Here is a 17,921-nt window from a genome sequence, read left to right as displayed (position 1 = left end):
TCTCTATGTCCCATGGTCCCAATGATCCTTCTTGCCTTTTTTTTTTTTTTTTAACGGGAACAAGGGTTGAGAGCGAAACCTCTAAAACCTCTATTCCTTGGCCCACCCTCGGAAGAAGATAGCATGGACTTGAAGCCTCCCTGAGGCTACTTTGCTGCAGACACTTGGCCAGATCCCAGGCCACCACTATGTGAAATTACCGCCTCTCTCCTCTGGGAAGCCAAAACTCAGCCCAGCCACCTTCCGTGCCTGGAGACTGGAGCAGTGGCCCCAGCTTTGGAGGGAAAATACCTTCCCAGCCTTGAAGCCTTGGTGATAAAGCCTCCTGTAAGCAATGTAGGGACCACAAGAAGGTCTTGAGCAGGTAACAGGAGATCTTCATCCCAAGCTGCTTGCATTGATGGAAACAGTTGGCTTGGCTTGGCTCCAGCAAACTTTGATTAGTCCCTGGATTATACATGTGTCTACGTATCTATCTATCTATCTGTATAAGTATGCGCCACAATATAGTATACATAAATGTCTATACCACTGATTATTTCAGGGCTCTGTGTTGCTGATGTGATGCAAATAAAACCCTTCCTGAAGTAGACACAGCTTTTACTTGCATGAAACCCAACAAGTTTAGCCCTAGAAAGCATTTCCATGCAAACCCAGCTAGTGCAAATCGACCTGGAAAAATACCTCTGTCACTGAGATGATCAGAGATGATCTGTTTTGACTTGACAGCAAAAAAAAAAAAAAAAAAAAAAAATTTCCAACCTCTTTCATTTTCCTTGCCCCGCCTAAGCTGGGGGCAGTCCTCTGTTTAGTCATTCCTGGGGCTGAAACCAGCATGGAATGCTAAATGGATTAATTAGTACTACATCACTCTAAATTTAGACAGCTTCCTTTCAGAATTAGATTTCTTCAGGTTTATGCCATTACATTTCTTAAATGTACATTCTCAATCACATTAGCAATTATGAATACATTACATTTATTTTCTTTTTGCAATATTTTACTGTTGTACCTTAGGATATAAAATACACACAATGTCCTACCCAGGCAGAAATGTGAGGTCACTACTGCTCATGATTTTTTTGCAAATCTCATGATTTTAAAGGTAATCCTGACACACACCCACAGACACCCACACACACCAGGAACTATCAAGTATCTCCTTGTATGAGAAACCCAACTTTCATTCTTCACACAAGTTTTTATCTCCTGGAGTTGCAGAGATATTCTTGAAATAAATTGAGCATCTACAAAAACCAGGAGGTGAATAAAAACATTTGCCATTCAAACTAGAACTCTCTTTACCTAAGGTAATCAAGTAATTCTGGGGACTAATCTCACGACTTCTCGTCATCGGAAGTTAACATTGCAGCAAATGATATAAATCAATAGAACAACCAAAGAATCAAACGAAAACTCCCACAGGGAAGGATGCTGGAGCAAGCACATCATCCTGGCAGCGACGTGAGGGCAGTTTCTGTGCCTGTGCCATAAGCTTTGCAGTTCCAGTCTTACAGTGGAGTGTTTTTCTCTGCTCTCCATTACATGTGAAGACAACTGTGGACAAGGTGAACAGACGCGTTCTGTTACATCAAGGCAAAAGGCACACCAGGTCTGCGTTTTAAGCTGTTCAAGAGAGCTGGAGAATTTTGTACACAAAATGAACTTTTTCAGAAGTGTTCAGCACGCCTGGCTTCTCATGTGGAATCACATTTTCAAACCAGGCAGGGGTATATCAAACATGTTATGCACACTTGAACATCTGAACTTGTTGAGCTCTCCTGACAGTTCTGCTCATAGTGATTCTATTGATGTAAATGGGCTATTCTGTAGAAAATCTGGCGATTAAAAGAAATGTTGACAGAAACATATTGAAAAACTGTGAAACTATTGCAGAAAGAGAGGATAAGGAGCAATATATTAAAAATAAAAATGAGAATATTTCACATCCCCTGGTATTGGGAGAAACGCAAAATGAAACAATAGCTATTAGCTCGGCACATTGAAGAAGACGAGCGTGCGGTGTTTACTTGGAGATGTTGTAGGAGATACGGCATGCAGCAAATCCATTCGTGGTGTTCTGGTAGGGAGAGAATTCAAAAGTGATTTCAGGAAAAAGGCCACTTGAACATTTTGGGGGGAACAGTAGCATTAGCCATGGTGACAGAAGCAACAGGAAAGAATTTACAAGATTTGCACACCTAGTGGGAGAGCTACATCTGATTCAAATATGATGCCAAGGCAGTTTACTGAGAAGGATGTTTCTCCTTCAGAGAGCTCATTTTTACCAGTTTGTAAATTAATAGTGACTGAGAGTCACAAATGCTTCACAACTGGTGACTGCAAAGCTGGAAAATGGAAAGGCAACAGCTCAGCAGCCCCTTTAAAGACAGCCAGCACGGCTTCACCAAGGGCAAGCCACGCCTGACTAGTCCAGCAGCCTTCTGTGACTGAGTGACCGCATCAGCGGACAAGGGAAGATCTATGGATGTCATCTACCATGACTTCTGGCAGGTCTTTGTTATGGTGCCCCACAACGTTCTTACCTCCACCTTCCAGCAGGCAGATGCTGTGGCTTATTGTCCCTGTTAAATCCTGCTCCAGGGCAGCCTGGAGGAGCATCTCGGGGGTGCGGTGGGATGCGTGGGGATGTGGGGGGGTCGGTGGGAGCAGGGACAGCACCCTGCCCCAGGGTAGGAGGATGGCACGTGGGGTTGCTGGGGTCAGTGCTGCTTTATGCATGTCCGTGAGTCCTGCATAGCCCCACCTGTCCTGGCTCCCCTGCCAAGGGGCTGCTTCCCCTGGGGGACCGGAGAGTCACCCTCCATGACTGTCTGCCCTGCTGGTGGTGACTCAGCCCTGGGGATGGCTTGGTGCCCTTTGGGGCTTGGTGGATCTGATCTGGGGCTCAGTGACAATTTTGCACCTCTTTGGTGCCATTTCCTGGTGCCCCCTGCACTCCCTCCCCATGCCATGCAGGCATGGAAAGGTTCTGGATAAATGGCTTTTAATGGAAAAATGGAGAAAAAAACAGTCATCAAACTACTACATCATTAAGACATTCCCTCCCCCACTCCCTAAAACCATCTGGTCCCAGCAACAGGTCTAATCCCACCCTCCTGCCCCAACACGGGCTGCAGGAGCCTTGTGTTTCTGTCATTTTTGGGCAATGAGCCATTCTGTCACTTCTTCCTTCACTTTTCCAGCCTGATGTCATGCTGGGACATGCTGGCCTGGGGTGACGGTATGTCTGTTTCTACACCCTGCCATGGATCTCCAGGCTTCATCTTGATGGTGGTGAAATGCTCCATGCTCAGGGTGACTTTGGAGGTCTTAGGGATGCTGTAGTCAGTGGAGACCACCTTCTTCAGCAGCCTGAGCGAGCTGATCTTGTGATAGAGGATGGTGCACTGGATGGTGCCCAGCAGGGTCCCTGGGCATGGGTATGCTGCTGGGATCATCCTGGCTGATCCCCAGTGCCCCCAGGGAGATACCTAAGTGCCTCACAACCTCTTCCAGCAGCACCTCCTCAGGCAGCACAATGTTGCAGGGTGGAATCACCACCGGGCTCCTGATGGCTTGCACATGGAGGGTGGTGAGGTGTCTGGGGTGATATCACTGTGTAGGGAGATGTCACCACCTGTGAGGGTGGCCTCATCCATGGGGACATCACTACCTGGGGGATGTCACCGCCTGGGGGTACCCTCATACATGGGGATATCGTTGCCTGGGGGCTGCCATTGCCCAGGGGTGTCCCCAAGGATTTGGCTGTGTTGGACAGGCTGTGCCATGTGTATCGCCCCTCGAGGTGGTGGTAGCTGGGGAGGGATGGTGGCAGCACTGTGGGGGAGGGGGTCACTGCTCTCCCAGAAGTGGTCCTCCCAGGCCAGAGGGAACCCACAGCCCTGGGGTCCTCACAGGGCAGTGCCTGTCAGAGAAGCAACACGAAAGTGGCTGAAGGTGGTTGGTCGGTGCTCATCCACTCAAAGCAGAAGACATGGGGGTTGAAGCAGCCACCGCATGGAGCCATTCGCATGGGTGAGCGAGAGATGCGCTGGGCTGGGGGCCGGGGGAGTTGTCCTGGGGCACCCACTGAGCAGCCCCAGCATGGACATCCCCCTGCTCTGCACCGGGTGAGTGGGGAGCTTGTGGCTGGGATGATCCCTGTGGGGTGAGCTGCTGTGCCAGTGCGATGGGGCTGTACATTGGGGAGGTGAAACAGCAGAGGTGGCCCGAAGATATTGGGAAATTATCTGTAAATTACACTTACTGGGCAAACCTTGCCCCAGCCCCATAGTGGGTGCACAGGGCTGGCAGCGCCATGGTGAGTTATGTTCTGCGGATGGTCAGTTATGTTTGGGTGGATGCAAGTCTGGCTGCTTGTGGGGGATGTGGGGGCTCCCAGCGTTCAGTCCTACTCCCAAAAGCTTTGCCAGCTCCTCATGGGGAGAGAAAGGGTTAATAAAAGAGTTCAAGGAAGAGTTAGAGTCAATGGCTCAATGACCAAGTGGAAACCAGTATGAATGGTGGCCCTTGAGGGTTAGTACTGGGACCAATACTATTTAATATCTTTAGCAATAGCATAGTGGGATTGAGTGCACCCTCAACAAGTTTGTGGATGACACCAAGCTGAGTGGTATGGCTGACACACCTGAGGGACAGGATGCCATCTAGAGGGACCTGGGCAAGCTCAAGAAGTGGGTCCATGTGAACCTCATGAGGATCAACAAGGCCAAGTGCAAGGTCCTGCATCTGGGTCAGGGCAACTCCCAGTATCAATACAGGCTGAGGGGTGAAGGGATTGAAATCAGCCCTGTGGAGGAGGGCTTGGGGGTGTTGGTAGATGAGAAGTTCAACCTGACCCAGCAATGTGCACCTGCAGCCCAGCAAGCCAACTGTACCCTGGGCTGCATCCCCAGCAGCATGGCCAGCGGGGCAGGGGAGGGGGCTCTGCCCCTCTGCTCCACTCTGGTGAGACCCCTGCTGAGGGGGCTGCGTCCAGCTCTGGGGTCCTCAACATAGAGAAGGACAAGGAGCTATTGAACAAGTCCAGAGGAGGCCGTGAAGACGATGAGAGGGCTGGAGCCCCTCTGCTGTGAAGACAGGCCGAGAGAGCTGGGGTGGTTCAGCCTGGAGGAGAGGAGGCTCCAGGGATACCTTATTGCAGCTTTTCAATACTTAAAAGGGGGCTTTATAAGAAAAATGAATACAGAATTTTTAATAGGGTCTCTACCAACAGGGCAAGGGCAACAGTTTTAAACTGAAAGAAGGTAGATCAGGCTAGATATAAAGAAGAACTTCTTTATGATGAGGGTTGTGAGACACTGGAACAGGCTGCATGACAAGTTGTGGGTGCCCCATCACTGGAAGTGTTCAAAATCAGTTTGGACGGGGCTTGGAGCAGCCTGGGCTGGTGGGAGGGGTCCCTGCCCATGGCAGGGGGTGGAACTAGATGGTCTTTAAGGTGCCTTCCAACCCAAACCATTCTCTGATTCTGTGGTTCATATTAAGCTTTTCACTTCTGTACTCAAAGTCAATACAAGGTCTAGTGTCGTCTTCAGGATCTCAGGGCAGAGCTTAAGCCTTGTTTGCCTGGTTTTTGCTCTCATAGGTAGAATAAAAAACAAATAATCATCAGCAGTGACCTCGTTTATCAATAGAGAGGAGGTTTGCTTATCAGCCTGGGCTTTTGTGGTGCTAAACAAAACCAGACCTTGAAGATGGCTCCTGTCCCAACAACATCTCAGCCGAGCAGTGTGTATTTGATTGCAGATGGCAGATAGCTGCCCTCCTCAAAGAAGCTGCCTTTGGCAGGGGAAAGCAATGTACCTGCTGGGTAATCATTGTCCGTTCCAAGCTTTGAGGTCAGACAAAACCAGGTCTTTAAACATTGTACGATGCATGGAGCTGGGGCACAGCAAATGATTTGGGGATGCTCTCGTGAGGCACTTTGGAGGTTGGCTGTTGCTGCCTGGGACAACACCAACTTCCAAATGGTGTCCAACAACAGGGAGGGCTGACAAGGCTTGGGTACTGGGGCAGATGCAGAAGCTCTTGCTCAGCTTTATCTCACCTAATATAAGGCCTTAACGGCATGCTACATGTCTCTCCTCCTACGAGACACCGCGGAAGCAGCTCATGCCGAACAGCCAGCAACTTAATGTTCATCAGCGGGCAGTCAGTGCTAAAAATGAATGTTGCTTTTTGAGTAAATATGATGTCCTTGGACTTCTGTAAAGCATTTAAATTAGCCCCATATAACACCACAACGTCAATGAAATCTCCTTTTAATGGATTCAGTACTGGAAGATCTCACAAAACAGTCCACAGAGGAGAATCACTGTCAAAAGGAGGGATGTTTATGAAAGTTTCACGTAGATCAAAACAAGGCCTGACACCATTCCACATTTTTATTAGACACTGAGAAATGAATATAGAAGCGCTGCTGCTGCGCAGCCCAGGTATGCCTTAGATTTACTGCAGTCACAATGAGGAAGGGACAGCTGTTTTTATTGCACCCTAATCCAAACTTAAATGTGTTAGGAACAAAAACCAGAAGATGAACCTACAAAAAGGTGAATTGCTCTTGGAAAGCAGTGGCTCTGGAGAGGTGTTAGAGGTTTAATAGATGGTGAGGGAACAGGAGCTGTCATGGGGTCTACTGCTGTGATAAATCACAAACGTGATGCTGGGAGGCACCAAGGGAGGTGTGAAGGGATCGACTTCTCCCAGTCCCTCTGCGTGCAAGAAACCTGGACATTTGGGAGAACCAGAGATTTTCATTGCCACAGTTGCATTCCTGCTATGTTGCAAAGCTAATTTTGAGTACATGAAATAATCATGACCTTTTTTTTGGTACTGTTTAAAAGGTATAAGGCAGATGGATTACAAACATGGGGTTACAACAGATTTCCATGAAATTAATGTTTTTACTTTTTTAAAGAAAACACAGCATGTTAATGATCTTGGGGTATGTTTTCAGTGCAAAAGCATTTCTCCATGGCACATCCCATTTGTCCTGGTGCAACATCCCCATGCCACAACCTCAGTCCTCCCATGGTTCCTGTGTTCTGCTGTCCTCCCTGATATTAAGATGGAGAAATTCTCCCAGCTGAACAGGGTGGCAGGACTCCCTGAGCTGGTCTTTACTTGGAACACCTTGAAGAGGGTGAAGAAGGAGGTACCTTGCTGCAGGGAGACAGTGAGAATTTTGGAAACAAGACAGAACTGAAGAAGGCTACTTCTACACCACCTCAGCACCCAGCACTCCCATGTCTTTATTTTCATGACACTCTTATCTGGGCAGGGATAGGGGACATGTGAGCCTCCTTCTGTAGGCAGGAAAATGAGGCAGAGGGACACTAAAAGCAAGACTCACAAAGGGATTTGGGTAGATCTCATGGGTCTGATGGTTGCGTTAGGTGTGCCATTTCCAAAGCAGGTTCATCAAGGATCCCAGCCAAGCTGCCTGGGAGGTAGCTGATGTTCAGAGATGCTCAAGTTAGCAATATTTGCCTTCCCAAGCACGTGAGTGGCCTCTATACCAGCATATTAAGCAGTGCCAGGGGATGCTGTTAGGCAGTGACCCTGCCATGATTCATAGTTCAGGTTTTCTCCATCAGTCCCATTTCAGAGGTTCAATCTTGGTAGGAAGGTTTTAGCCACTCAGGACCAGCACAAAACAGAGGAACGGAGGACTGGTTTTAATTTGTTAATTCTGGAATGGGACACTGGCAGGATGCTGGACCCCAAGGTTTTATGCCTTCCTTTCTCTGAGGAGTTTGAGACCCCTTCTCTCTGTAAGGCTCTTAGGCTGCGATCCCAGGACCGGGTGTAGGTATGTTATCTTCCTTCAGTGAAAGCTTTTGAGCTTTACTTGGCACTTAAATATTAATTGCACCAGAGAGAGAAAGAGGAAACACAACCCTTTAGCCTGACTCTGAAAGGGGGAGGCTCAGGTTATGCCTATGGCATAGGGCTATAGGGTGCAAGGGCAGTGTTAAACTGTCAGCGTGTTCCCTGGCATAGTTTTGGTCTGCGCCGGCTAACACTGACCCAGAGAATCCCCAGGCACAGCAGAGGGTATAGCATGATCCAGGGGTCATTCCCAGTGAACAGTGTGGTCACGGCAACCCTTGTTTTGGGACAGCGAGCTGAGCCATACCACTTGGCCTCAGGGCCAAGAGCCATTCCTTCATCTTTGCTAAAACTCGTTCAGTTTGTTAGCGTGAATGAAAGTGAGGGATTAATTTATGGTGCAAGGTCTAGGTCACAGGTCTCTCCCAGCAGCTTGATGAACATATGGCACATTAGAGACCCATCTCAACAGCTTCAGCAGAAGAAGGTAAAAGTATCCCCTCCCGACAGGAGGCTAGAGCGGGGTTAGAGAGAAGGGAACGGGAGGACAAGCCTGCTCTGGGCGGGAAGGGTCTTCCTTGTCCACCCCATAATGCTGTGAATGCTCTGACGGGTGGATGTGCTGTAACAGCACCTACTCTCTGAGTTTGAAAGGAAAGACCTCTCTTTTTCATGAAAGCAAGGTCTCGAGTATCTGGAGCAGTTGCAGGACTGTGAAACCCATCAGGGGGAAGGCCCTTATATGCTATATGCTGTAACGCGCTGTTATGATGCCACGGACAAGGTGGTGGAGGCTGGTGCTGCCTGTCCCAGCTGTACCCCAGTGGAGGGGTACAAGGCATCACAGCTCTCGGAAGACACACCACGGAGACAGCCCTCACTCATAGCTTTAGGTGTTGACCCATGCCAAACCTCCTTTGAAAATTTAGTCCTGGTCCTAGAAAATTTAGTCCCAGGTCTGTGGTCAAAGGAGGTCGTGGTCTGGCAGGGACGTGAGTTCAGTGTGTATGTCCCAGCTGCATCTTTCAGATCTGCTTTGTTATAAGGCTGTATATAGAAATATGTATGGATGTGAGTACATGTATATATTTATGGAAATATTTACACATATTTTTACCTGACTGTATGTAAACACATCTATATAAACTCATTTTCACCCCAAAAAATCATTGAAACTTAAAAGTCATTTCACAATAAAGACTAAGTTGGGAACCGTGTCTTTTCCAAAATATTTACTATAGCATAAAATTTCAGGATGCAGGAAATTTCCCCTGGCTTTAACAGACTCATACCCATCTTGTGCCTAAGAGGGGGACATGAAGCCCAACGCCCTGCCAGAACCACGTATGTCACATGTTAAACGCACCCACAACACCCTATTTTTTCCAGTCTGGCACCTGATTTTTCAAATCTCATACTTAGGGCTAGTCTTTCTGGTCAGCCTTAGCAAAGGCTGAAACCTTGTTTGCCACCTCTTTCTTACATAAGAAGGTGAATCTTTGATGTTTTCTCTGACAGTCACTGTGCCTTTCTGCAGCTTTATATTTGGCTTGATTGTACTATTTTGTGAACACGGCTGTCTTGAAACAGAATAGCATTGATGCACAGACTGTCAGTCAGAGAGAAGTCAATCTCCTTCTTCTTCTAATCATGTGGGCTTTCCCCTTTCCAATTCTTGGTGACTTTCCTCCTACAGGAAATGAGTAGGATCTTCTGGCTCTGACTATTATAACATTCTACCACATGTGTTCTCTTTTGTTCCTAATTTCTCTTCAAAAGTGACTGCCTGGCTTGCTTTTCCCATGTTATCACCGGTGAAAAAAATAGATTTTTATTTCTTGCTCAGCACATTGTGACAGATCTGGAAACCTATACTCCTTGTACAGTTAACCACTGTAGTATGTATCTTTGCTATTTCAGGCACTAATTAATTGTATTTATCCTCTCAATGTCCCTTGCCTTTGCAAGAGAAAGAATTCTGTGTGCCTGTCCCCGCTTCATCGATGAGGTGTTTAGGCGCGGAGGATTGGTACTCACCCAGGAAAGCACTGGCGAGGCATTGCAACACCACCAAACACAACCAGGGCCCCGGCACCATCCTCGGGGGTGTCACCCCAAGATCTTGCCCTCTCACCGGTGTCTCTGTGCCACTAACTGGAAAGCCACCCCAAACGAGGGCATGCCGCATTAGCTGTAATGCTTTACATGGTTGTATGGTTTTAGCAGCTCATCATCTTGTGACTGCCGGTAAGTGCACGTGTCAGAGCGATAATCAAGGTAGAATTTTGCTTTTAATTATACCCTTTGCGATGAGTTGAAATCAACAGTGTTGCACAGCCACATCTGAATGCTCAAACGAGAAAACTGGAAAAAGGTAAGTGAAAGGAATTTGCTAAAACTTCTCTGTTCAGATGGAGGTTCAGAAATGGAGTTCGGTTTTATGGAACTCAAAATTTGGTCTTTTTGCTCTTTTTTCTTGCCTCTTCTAATCAATTTTTTATCTTTTTGTTCCATAGGACACGCTGGTTTAAAAAAAAAAAAAAGACTAAATGTCAAAACAACTAAAAGCTAACTTTGAAAACCAAGTGATAATTCATTTAAAATCAGCCTCACACCAATGCCTCTCCCTAGTGTTCTCCATAAACTCCTCAAAAAATTAGGTGTTTCAACAAGAGCAGTTAATTATACAGACATAATGCGGAGCAAGACATTTATAAAATCCCCAAACAGCTGATCGAATGATCAAAAAATCACACAGCATTTGCAATTAAACATAGAAATAGTCTGGATCTCTGGTTGGAGTTGCATTCTTGGTGGTAATCTTATAGTGGCATGTAATACAACAGCTGTAAACCAAAGAAGCCCCCCCTAGAAGATGAGTGATGAAAACCCACATTGTGATCCTGATATAATCTGCACTGCTTCTTCCTCAGTTTCAGGTGAATTAACTAGCTCCTTTCTTCTACACTTCCCTAGGTTTCTCGATGCATATTGTCAAACAACTCATCTTAATCACAGATTATAAAACCCCAGTGATTATTTTTATTCACAAGAAACTTGGATTAGAGTAAAGGCATAAAGTAAGGAATTGGTTTCAATTGGAAGAAAACTTTTTTTGCAAGCAGAAATGTCTCTTTTCCTTCCAATAATGTGTGGCCTAGGTGATGTCTGAGAAAATACTCATGCCCCTTTCTTGTTTGCTTGGTAGAGGATCCATGCTTGCTCTATGACCCCCATGTTAATGTCAACACCGATCAAAAGTGAGTATGAGATTTTGAGGAAAACTTCCTTTGTGAGCTCTGGTAGCTAACAACCTTCCTTGTTTCCACAGGTTTGCGAAGAAGTTGCAAAGCTTTCACAATATCCCATGGAGACATACAATTTGTATTCAGAACAGGCTTTACAAGTGACAGCAAGATTTTCCATTGGAGATTTCCTCAATTAACCCCAAGACATGCAAATTGGCATTTTTACTAATATTCTCCAAGGTCTCAGGCTTGTGATGAGCAGAGCGCTGTCTCTCATTAGCACACCTGTAAGAGCTTTGCAGCAAGCACGCACCTCCCAGCATCTGAATGTTTTCCAACTCTGTTTCCAAATCAGCAGCTCCACTCTTGTGGAAGGGAGAAGATACTGCCCAGATGCCATCAGAGACTTATGCTGGTCAAGAATGTGCAGATGGATACTGCCACTGGGTTTGGGTGGCAGTCATCTCCAAAGAGTTTTAGGAGTAGGACTGAGAAAAGATTTAATTCCCTACAACCTAAGCAAATTGTGTGTGTGTGTGTATAAATATATGTATATATGCGCTGGGTTTATTTTAATGCAGATCAGTTTTGTGGTCTGGCTCAACCCACGGCCATCCAAACATCTGGGTGGCATAAAGAGAGGAGTGATGCCTGCAAAGCTCAGCCACGAGCCAGGGAAGGTAGAACAGCTTTGTTACATGTTTTGGTGATTAAAGCATCCTTTGCAGGGCTGATCTGCTCAACAGCTTTCTTGTATCTGAATCTCATAAGGACTGGGGAAAAGAGATTCTCCTGGTGGGGTCTGTTGGGAGAAGGTTTCAAGACATAGCTGCAATCTCAAGTCCTCTGAAAATGTAATGAATGAGTGAACCATAAAGTGGCTGATTTCTCTACCCCCTCAACTGTTCCAGAGACGCAGCATCTCTCCTTTCCTCCTTGTGCTTTCAAGGAGTGTCCTTCCCCAGTATTTAAAAGGAAGAGCATGGCACCTGCATGTGAGGGACCTCCCAGCCTGCAAACTACAAAGGCATGGGAAAGTCCTGCAGCATTGTACGAGATCTCTGCTGTAGAGAGGAACATGGCTTCAGACACATTTTCCATGGTGAAAGCCTGAAAGGTGGGCAGAGCAGAACTGTGGGGCATGATGGAGAAGTTATGTGCAGGTGTGGCTACAGGAATATTGTTGGTGTGTGACATAAAAGGTGGGTGCTGACAGGTGGGAGAGGAGATTTCTGCCTATCCATTGTAAGGGTCATTAAATGAAGTGCATAAACAGCATTAGAAACGGGAGCCCCCACCACAGGGCAATGTCCTTTACTCGCCAAGAGTCCAAACTCAAGCTTCCAGCTGTGAAGTTGCTCTCTTGGCCTTCAGCTTGTCCCTCCTGGCTGCACAGTGTCCCAGTGTGGATGTAAAGGATGGTGGTTGTCTGGGAACGCAAATCCTGGCCAAGAATTTTGTGTTCTGGAGTGAAGGGTACAACTGAAGGTGAGAAAGATACAGCCAGAAGCGGTGAAGATCTCTTTGGACAACTCAGATTCTGCTTCATTGGGCACATAAAACAGGCAGTTGAGGCATATGTTGATGTGCTCCTCATAGCAATACAACTGGTGTAAAAGACAAGATGAACAGGATGGTCTGCTTTTGAGTGCAGATATGAACATAACAGGCATTGCAGCAAACTACCAGGGAGAAGATAATCAGGACACTATCAGAGCAAACTATATACAGGAAGGGCAGAGTAATATGCATTGCGAAGGAACAGCACCACAGTTAAAGAAAACAGAAGAGTCCCATCAGATAAGTAAGTTAACTGCATCAATAAACAACACCGATGCCAACCGACTGCAATACCATAGCCAGGAGGAGGACTCTGACAGCCGTTCCTCAGTCGCTTGGCCAGGGTGGTGACACTGCCTGAGATGTCCCAAAGGAGACCAGAGATGCTGTGGGTGTACAAGATACAATTCATTCAAGATACAAATACAGGGGAAAGGTCCTGTACACTGGATAAATATAATGTCCGAATATGATGCTGAGGGTAAATTTTGAGATACCTGTGAACAAATACTTCTTGGAGGTGAGTCACTGGAGAAGAAACTCCTGGTGCAGCCCAGACACGCTGTATGAGAAGCTGTAATGTTCTGAGCTTCAGTATAGTCGTAGGAACAAGGAAGCCAAAAATATCAGCAGCACAGTCTTGGATTTAAAAAGGAGCCCTATGAAAAATGAGGCAACTTGTTAAAAGGAAATTAGTACAAGCCACGACTTGCTGAAATGTTTGCAAGCAGCAGAGAAATTGTTTAAAGACACCATATTAGAGTCTCAGAGAAAATACATGGAGTGTATCAAAAAAGACTTTAAAAAGACCAGAAGAAAGCTACCGTAATTAAAGATCAGAGTGAAGGAGGCTATTACAAGTAAGAAGACTTCATGTTCAAACAAAGAAAGAATAGAGAGCATACATTCTATTAAAAAGGTAGACTAAAAGATTTGAAGAACAACTTTCTAAAAGCATGAACAAATTATCAATCCTTTTCCAAACATGACTGGATTAAGAAGCCTGCCAGGCAGTGTGAGGGGCCAGTGGAGAACCGGGGTGTAAAATGAATAGCTTCAGAACCCCAGGCCACAGCGTATGCATTGAAGAACACCAAAGGAACTTGAATCTGAACTATCTGTGTGGAGGAAATTGCTTGTGACTGTGACAGAGGGCAGAAACTGTACGTATGTGAAGTTGGGAAGAGTCCACATGGGTTTTGCAGGCTGAAGCGTTACCTAAGGAAACTGCTTGAGCTCCTCACCTGCACCAACTAGTACCTTCATCTGGTTATGTTGTGTATATGACCTTTCCAAGGCCCTTGCCAAAGAGCTACAAAAGGGAAGCTGCTATGGGCATGAGATGCCCATGTATGTGGTTTCTCACTGATTAGAGGACAAGCAATAAAGCATTTTGCAGGAGATGGGGATCATCAACAGGATCCTAGTGCTGGGAGCTGGACTGCTGAACCAATCCAATAATACTGGATGATCTATTTGCTGATGATATTGGATCATTCGAGGTTGTGCAAATGAAAACCGATTGCAGAAACCTCATAGCACTGAGAGGTCGGACTATAAAACGGGAGTTGAGATTCAGCATCTGTCACGGCAAATTAAAGCACGGGGGGAAAAGCCACTCTCCATCTCCGACAAACACTGCAGCCGAGTGAGGTGCTGCCAGTGGAGATGTGATCCCAGAGCTAAGGTGGACAGGGCCACAAGCGTGGCAGAAACCCCACTGCCCAGTAGGAAAGAAACCAATACAAATTCTTTTCCCCTCCAAGTGACAAACAGCATGTTAGGAATTGTTAAGAAGTGTGAAAAAGAATAAACCAAATCCCATCATTTCAGATGCCTAAAATCCCATCTGGGGAATTGCGTCCAGTTTCTAGACTCCCCGGTCAGCAAGAAAGATGCTGACAAACTGGAGTGAACCCATTGGGACCATCAACATGCTTAGAAAAATGGAGCACACGGAATGTGAAGAGAGGCTGAAGGAATTGGGTTTGTTCAGTGTTAAGAAGAAAAGCTAGGCTGACATTTTATGGCCACGTTCAACAATCTTAAAGGGAGTTGTTGAGAAGATGGAGTAAAACTCTTCTCGGATGTGCACAAAGGACAAGGTTCAAGTGTACGCAAGCTGCCACAAAGGAGGATCTGGCTAGATGGATGGGAAACTAATCTTCACTATCTGGGTGGTCAAACACTGCGACAGTGACCCAGGGAGGCAGTGGAACTGCCAACCTTGGAGATATCCAAAACCCAAGTGAACAAGACCTTGAGCAACCTGGGCTAAGCTGGCCCTACTCTGAGTGTAGGATTTGAGTCGAGACATCCAAAGGTCCCTTCCAACCATGCTTTGTGTGTCTGCAGATCAGGTGGCTCTACACCTTGAAAAATGCATGCTGTTTGGGTCCCCCTTCTTCCCCCTCAAAAAGGACACTGTGAACCTGGGGAAGTGTCAATGGAAGGAGTAAGGATGGTGGAAGCTATGCAGCAACACTAACGTGAGGAGGAGTGAATTTGGCTGAAATGGACAGTTGAGCCTGGAAGAGAAGGGGGGGATGCCTGCAGAGCGACAGGTGCCGTAAGAAGATGAGCAGAGAGCGATCATAATCTCATAGCACAACATCAAGACAGCATCTGAGGAAATGCCTGAGCTGCAGGTTCACCACAAGCCAAGCGAAGGTTCTGGAGCAGTGCTGCGGTGTATTCGCCCTATTCTTAATTTTTTCAACGAGCGCTTGTGAGTGGCTTCTCAGGAAAGAGAAGGCTCCTTGGTGGAGTCCATGCTGTCCTGCCAAGGCTGTACCCAAACTCTGGTGAACACAGGGGAAGGCTGCAGAAGACCCAGGCACAGAAATGCCTTTGCAAGGCTTGACCCAGCTGGGCATTTTGTACAAACCAGTATACAGGGGAAACAGCGAGCTCAATCCTTTTTCTGGCCTCAGAGGCTGCTCCCATGTGCTGGCACATATCTTGCCTGCCGACACATTTCTGTAGGTGAAATCAAGATCAGTAAAAGTGTTCAAGATGGAAGCCCACAGTGGATAAAGAGAAAAGCTGCTGCCAGGGCTTCTATGCCTTGTAGCTCTGAAACCGTCTCCCTTCCCCATCTGCTTTTTTAACTGGCAGAGCTCTCGGCAGTGTCTGTGTTTTCATCCGGCAGGTTGTGAAGGGCAGAGGGAGGAGGAGGAGGAGAAGTGGTGGGTTTTGCAGCGGTTGTTATTCTCTGTAGTGGCAGGCTGTATTTGTCTTTGGGGAAAGGTGACTATCGCACGCTTCCGTGACATCAAAGTCAGATCTTGGAATGTTTAAAATAATAGGAAAAACGCATTTCCCATTGATTTCTTTGGGAGCAGCTTGCACATTTCTGCAAGCAGATGGTATGATGTATATTAAATTATCACTTATGTCGGGGGGCTTATTTTAAGGATGGAAGTGTCGTCTCCTGGTATTTGTGCCAGAACTGCTCATCCCCAAACCAGGGTTTTTGTATCCTTCCAGCTACCCTGGAAAATATTTGAAGGAACATGCCCTTCCCAAAGACAGGTAAAAACTGTATCACCTTGTTCTTCTTTTGCATCTTTTTATGAGAAGGGAAAGTGATTTTTAAAATTCTCATTGTAAAGGAAGAGTCCAAATTGGCATTAATTGAACTAAAGGCAAATGTCCCCCAGACTTCATTGTAAATCTCCTCCACTTGGGTGAAGGTTCATTGGCAAACAGTGATGACACAAATGAGTAGTGCAAACATGACTAGTAAAGACCAAGAAGTCTAAAGCAAATGCTGAGTCATCAACAATATTTATAACCTCCCACACTCAGAATAGAAGATACCCAGGGACTGCAATTACTGAGATATGACAAATGTTGAATTTTTAATGACTCCAGCTGTAGGACACTTCATTGTCCAAGAACCTTGCTGCTGAAAGTCATAGCCTTTGCTTAATCCATGTACATGGGTTGTAAATGATGTTCTGTCCACTCTGTCCATAAGATGTATTGCTACCAAGTACTTAAACAGTTATGCCCAGTTCTGCAGCTATTCATATCCCATTTTTGCCTGTTCTACTCCTCTCCATCATCTGGTCTTATGATATACCCCTCTTCTGTGTTGCTTGCAACCGTCTCACACTCATTTTGGTACCTTAACACCATATAATTGTTGAAACACGCTCTTCTGTGGATCATCTGTACTTTAATCCTCTTCACACCACTGTTTCTAAACTAGTCTAGTAATTCTGCTCCACCACGATAAAAAGCTATATTCAATAAACAACACCTGCACTGGGCTCATTATGGCTTTGGGATACTCGGTCTCGTTTGGAATGTAAGTTCCTGGGGGCAGAAGAGGTGACAAGTCCTGCTGATTTCTCTGGGACTAAAATATTTAGATACCAACAGAATTTCACTATCTAAGTATCTTTGATGTTCTGGACCTGTGCCTTCCTGCACGTAATGCACAGCAATATACTGCGTAGCAATTCTAATAAAGAATGGAACCAGAAGTCAGTACAGCCCATGGATGACAAAAAAGATAATTTAATAGGCAGTCAGATATATTTTACATATGCTGTTAATTTATTTTCTTCCAAACAGAATATTACCTGGCATTTAATTTCCCTTAAGAATCCAGATGCTGTCAGGAAATGTCCTGATATTTTTGTTTAAAACCGAGAAGCATTTCAGGTGTCTCTTAATCCATTTTATTATGATTTCTCCAATGAAACTATCTCGAATATACAACCTTTCCATTTACATCAGCACCTAAGTGCATTTTGCCAAGCAATGACAGGCTGTGCTGCATATCTATCCCCAGAAGAGCTTTCTGTGTTGCAATTCAATAATCACTGTTATTGCTGGATGCCAGAGCAAAAATAAGATATCTGTGGTCAAAGCCCTACAAATTCCTCATCACCTTTAATGAAATACCAGTCTGTTGGGGTTTTTTTTGGTTTGGTTTGGTTGGTTTTTTTGGTGTGGTTTTTTTTTTTTTTTTCCTCATAGGCTTTTCTGATGCATGGAGATGAGGAAACAGCTCACGTTTCATAAAGATCATCTTCCTGGAACACACTAATTGCCTCGTTTGTAGGAACTGCCTGCTGCAGTGGAGGAAGGAGTCCACGAGAGGGCTCAGGGAAGCAGCCCGCATCCCTGGACCAGCATCCCCGGACCAGCATCCCTGGGAAGATGCTGGCCAGGGCGAAACAGGGCCTTGAGGGGAAGCTCATCTGTTCAATCATCTTCACCGCACTCCTTCAAACATCTCAT

The 17,921-nt window shown here is 46.0% G+C and overlaps 1 long non-coding RNA gene across 1 annotated transcript in view; it reads right to left on the bottom strand.

Annotated features, from left to right (window-relative positions):
- The window catches only part of LOC308064560, a 43,532-nt gene that overhangs the window by 17,488 nt on the left and 8,123 nt on the right, over positions 1-17,921 (bottom strand). Inside the window, exon 2 of the long non-coding RNA XR_013928441.1 lies at positions 1-17,921. This exon is cut by the window's left edge and continues 17,488 nt beyond it. This is a non-coding gene — a long non-coding RNA (uncharacterized lncRNA).

The sequence above is a fragment of the Falco punctatus genome, assembly GCF_963210335.1.
Source record: "Falco punctatus genome assembly, chromosome: 5".
Classification (NCBI taxonomy): domain Eukaryota; kingdom Metazoa; phylum Chordata; class Aves; order Falconiformes; family Falconidae; genus Falco; species Falco punctatus.
Note: the sequence above shows the minus strand (reverse complement) of the source record. Positions and strands in the feature narration are given on the sequence as shown.